This window comes from Talpa occidentalis, unplaced genomic scaffold (assembly GCF_014898055.3).
Source record: "Talpa occidentalis isolate TD23 unplaced genomic scaffold, MPIMG_talOcc4v2.1 talOcc4.14, whole genome shotgun sequence".
In the NCBI taxonomy this organism is placed as follows: Eukaryota; Metazoa; Chordata; class Mammalia; order Eulipotyphla; family Talpidae; genus Talpa; species Talpa occidentalis.
The window spans coordinates 23,544,670-23,549,774 of NW_023601433.1; the positions used below are offsets into that span (position 1 = coordinate 23,544,670).

General features: G+C 39.6%; 1 long non-coding RNA gene across 1 annotated transcript; it reads right to left on the reverse strand.

The window, feature by feature from the left end:
• Positions 1-255: 255 nt before the first annotated feature.
• On the reverse strand, positions 256-4,091 carry LOC129145732 (uncharacterized). Its single transcript, XR_008551726.1, has 3 exons — positions 3,894-4,091; positions 1,957-2,080; positions 256-539 (listed from the first exon to the last, which is right to left on the reverse strand). It is a non-coding gene; the product is annotated as an uncharacterized LOC129145732 (long non-coding RNA).
• Between the last annotated feature and the right edge of the window lie 1,014 nt (positions 4,092-5,105).

A 5,105-nucleotide genomic window follows, 5' to 3' on the forward strand; every position in this document is an offset into this window, starting at 1 on the left:
AGATGCCGGGAGGGTCAGGGAATTGACCAGAGCCAGAGCAGGGAACAGAACAGGCAGACTGACAAAATATACTGCTGAGGGGAGCAGCGGGTGTGGCATGAGAGGTCTGTTGCGTCAGGTGGGACCCTCACTGGTGGCCTGGGATATAACCAGAGCTGCAGAGGCTGCCAACAGCTTCACAGCCCACCATTCAACCGTTGCACCACCAAAGGGAGGCCCAAACATTGGATTTTTGAAAGAAATCTTAGAAAGCATAGCATGGATTGGTGGGAAAAAAATTTTATTACCTTTATTCTAAAATCATAATTCACACTATTTTAATCTTTTACCAAACTGTAACATGTTTCAATCAATAAGCTATAATATTTTGATACATCTTGTCACTCATACACAAATATTGTAATTAAAAGTTATTTACCTGTGTGTATTTTTACGACAGGTGGTCTACTTTACATCACTTTCTAGGAAACTGGAATTTGAGGCAAGTGCTAGGACAGTGGTCCCTTTGTTTTACACGGCATACCTTCTGATCATATTATCTGCAATTGTATCATGCCACAGGTAAAAAAATTGTATTAGTTTTTAAACTTAAAAATATTTGTTGTAAGATATTTAACGTAACACGTGCCATTCTAACCACTTTAAGTGTACAGTTCTGTGGCATTGACCACATCCCCACGGCTGTGTACTGTCGTGACTGTTTCCAGTATCTTTCATAACCTGAAGGAGGAACTCTGTGACCAGTGAGCAGTGGCTGCTGCTGCTCTTCTCTCCTCCAGTCCTGATAAACCTTGACTCTATTCTTTCTATGAATTTGCCTTTCTTAGATTTTTATGTCAATGGAATCATACATTTTTTGTGACTGACTTATTTCACTTATCATAATGCTTCCAGGGTTTTTCCTTGTGCACATGTGACAGCTTCATTCCACTCGATGGCTCTGTGCTCCATTGTATGTGTGCTCCACAATTTGGTTACCCACGGTCTTTTGTGGGCATGGAGTCTTTCCTTCTATTGACAATCGTAACACTGCAAGGAACATGGTGTGCTCATGTTAAGAGAATCATTTACAAGTGGAATTGGTGGGTTGCATGAGAATTCCATAGTCAGCTATTTGAAGAACCACCACATTGTTTTCCAGAGTCTACACCATTTTCGATCCCACCAGCAGTAGATAGGGGCTCCAGTTTTCCCACAGTCTCCCCTATAAAACAACACTCATTCTTTTACCTTTTATCGATTTTACCTGTCTTACTTGGTGTCAAGTGGTATCTCATTTTGTGGTGATGATTCACATTTCTGTAAATATCTGATCATGTTGATTGTCTTTTCAACGGTTATTGGCCTCTTGTATATCCTCTTTGGAGAAATGTCTATCCAAGTCATTTGCCCTTCTTATAATTGGGTTGTTTGACCTTTTGTTGTTCACTCATGTTTTCTTTAGCACTTTGCATATTTCAGTTATTAAGCCCCTTACCAGCTATATGACTAACTGATTTTTTCTCCCTCTATATAGACTGTCTCTTCGCTTTCTTGACAATGGCCTGTAATGATTATATTTTTTTTTGAGAAAATCCAACATATCTAATTTTTTGGTACTTGTATTTATTTTGGTATTATATCTAAGTGTCCATTGACAAGTCCAAGGTCATGCACATTGACCCTGTGTTTCTCTCTACAAGTTTTAAGGTTTTAACTCTTTTATTTAGATTGTTGATCAATGTCTATTTCAGTTCTGTTTATGGTATTTAGTAAGGTCTCAGCATCATCCTTGTGTACATGAAGATCCAAGTTTTCCAAAAAACATTTATTGAAGAGAACATTCCATTTTGTTAGACTTACTACACTTGTCAATCAACTGGCTATATTTATGGATTATTTCTGGACTCCCAATTCTACTCTGTCAGTCTATATGTTTATTTGCGTGCTAGTACCACATTGTTTTCATTACAGTACCTCTTTGTAAGTTTTGAAATCTGGAAATCTCAGTCCTGCAACTTTTTCTTCTTTTTCGAGATTGCTTTGGATATCCTGGGCTCCTTGCAATTTCAAGTGAATTTGAGGGTTGGCTCTTCCATTTCTGAAAAAGAAAAAAGGAAATTTCAATTTCAATAGAAATTGTGTTGAATCAGTAGATTGCTAGGTGATTGACATTTTAACAGTATTAAGCCTTCACATCAACTAAGGATGCCTTTCTATTAAATTAGGTTTTCTTTAGTTTCTTTCACCAGTGTTTTATTAATTTCAGTGTACACATCTTTTACCTCTTGGTCAAATATACTCCTAAGTATTTTCTTCTTATAGATGCTATTTAAATAGAATTGCTTTCTTAATTTCCTTTTGCAATTCCTTTTGCACATAAATAGAAACAGCTGATTTTTATAAGTTGTTCTGGTATCTTGCAGCTTTGTTGAATTTTTTGTAACTAGTAGTTTTTGTGGATGTGTTGGAATTTCCATATCTGTGAAACAGGATATTTACTGTTCTTCCTTTCCAGCTTTGATTCTTTTTATTCTATTCCTTGTCTAATTGCTCTGGCGAGCAATTCCAGCACAATGCTAAATCTGGTCAGCATCTCTAAGTTTAACTTTTTTGTGTTGTGTGCATGTTTGTTGGTTGGCTTTTTAGCTTTTCAGCTCCAGAAATTGTTAGGTTCCTCTTAAGTTTTTCCATGTATATTATTATTTCATTCATATATCGTGTTCCCTGTCAATGTTCTCCTTTAGCATTCTGAGCATATTTATGACAGTGTTTCTCATAGTATTTGTCTAGTATGCCTTCCTCCTTTCCATACTGAAAGACTACTTCCTGGGTTGGAGCAGGCACAAAGAGGAAAGGAGCAGCAAATTTCTCGGCATAGGTGCTGAGTATAGTCCTAATACTTGCCTTCCTTGGATGTGAATATATGTAACTGATTTTCCTGCTAGTGCTTTTGTAGATTCTTTTGACATCTCACCCTCCCTCTCTCTGTTATCAATATGACTATCTTGTGTTTGTTTAGCTCAGGGATTCAACACTTTTGAGCATTCCATATTTTTTGGCTTGGAATGAAATCATCTGGACAATAGTAAGACCTTCCCAAGAGAGTATGGCCTAATTGAACACCATTCTATGGCAAGTAGTGGTCTATTTTGTTTGTAAACTATTTCACATTTGGCATTTTAAAAATGACAAAACTTATTATGCCAACTATTAGATCAATTTCTGATAAAATCTGGAAAATCTTTCTCTTCTCAAACATACTTTAATTGTTCTTGTGTTTAATAGACATCATATCTTTTAGAAAGATGTGGCCTCCTCCCTAAACATACAGTTTTTGAAGTGTAATCATTTCCAATTCAGTCCGATGTTGTCAAGTTATTAGAATGTTCAGAAAATTGGCCATTTTGCTGCCAGGGATGCCTCAATTTGACTGAGGAATCGTGTGAGGGAATTTTTGACACAATGATTCTGCAGCTTCATTGTAAACCTACTTGCCCCGACTGCTGGGAATCGTAGGCACAAAAAGAGAAGGGCTGAGGATTGAAATGAGGGGCTTGAGACAACTTGACACTAGTGGTTGCTTCTTTATTTTTCTTTACCTTCTCTTACTTTTCCCTGTCTTTCTTTTCCCTGTCTTTCTACCTTCCCTGACCTTCTCTCTGCTCCTCGCTCAGTAACCCCCAACCTTCTCGTGGTTCTCCTCTTATATCCTGGTAGCTCCTCCCATCATACCTCCCAGTCTCATTTGATTAACAGGAAAAACCTGTGGTTTCTCAGAAGGCAAAATGGTAAAGCAAAACTTAATTGATGGCACGTGTTGCGCAACACTGCATCCGGACATCTCCCCCTTTTTTCTTTTAAATGAGACACCTGGCCTGTCTTAGGATGGCATGTTCCGTGACCAGCCTTACCCGTCATTGCTAATCTGGCGATGTTGGTCCAGACCGCTGTCTTAGGTTGGCCTGGACGGGCTACGCTCTTACCCGACTTTGGCTCTCGTGTTCTCTAGGGCTAAGTTGACCCATCCAGATGCCACTGGGGAGTCCTGGTCAAGTACTATGACGCCAAGTACTTGCCTGACCGCAATACCAGTTCTTTGTTTCGCTTCCGTAGCCGACGAGAAACCATATGCCGAATGCACAAACAGCAACTCTGGGAGGAGTCCTCTAAAACAGGCAATGAGACCCTCACTCGTAACAGGGGTAACCTGAGTGTGTTAATGGTTATGAGCCGTCTCGCCAATTGAGCAGTCAGGTTCAGGAACTGGTGGTTCCATGGTCCTCTGATTACACTATTTAACCTATTTATTTCCATAGACACATTTTTCACCATAACAGGAATTACACAAATAAAACAAAATGGTACAGAAGGTTATAAGGCATGTGAGCAGTTAACAAAAGTCTGTCTCATATTAGAGCTATCTGCTGATTAAGCATCAAAAGTCCATTTCGTAAATGTTCATTCATATCTTGCTATGTTGATAACACAAAAGCAACATTGGCAGCTAAATTGTTATAGTGTCAGCATTTGCAGCAGCTTGAGTGACAGAGATGGCGGCAGCAGCCGCAGCCATGGACACCGCTTTGAAACAGCGACAACAGCTGCAGTGATGCCAAAATCACGTCTCCTCCTAGGTAGAACAGGAAAAGGAAAGATGTGCAGAAACATCCACGGGCATGATTAAAGTAGAAAGCAGACAAATGATCACCACCCTTTCCGCACTCTGGGTCCAGCAGCAGAGAGGGCACAGGGCTCCGCTGGACAGTTCAACACAGTTGCATTTCCTGCATTATTGGAGAGGACAAAAAAGAAGGAGGACACAGGCAAACAACAGTAGACAAACTCTCTGATCTATTATTCTGGATACTAACGGATTGTTCAATGGTAGAACTAATGTTTGCAGATTAAATGCCTTTAAATAATTTCACCTCACCCTGGCCCAACAGGGCACTATCCAATGGCTTGGAAGCCAGACCAGTAGTAAGATTAGTGGCAAATACTTGCGGAAAAGTGGAATCATGATGATTAATGAGGAGCAAAAAAGGCATCTGATGCACAATCGCCCATCGTACTGACAACTGGGATGCTCGTGTCATCAAGGTTAGCAGGTTCAGGTATAATTG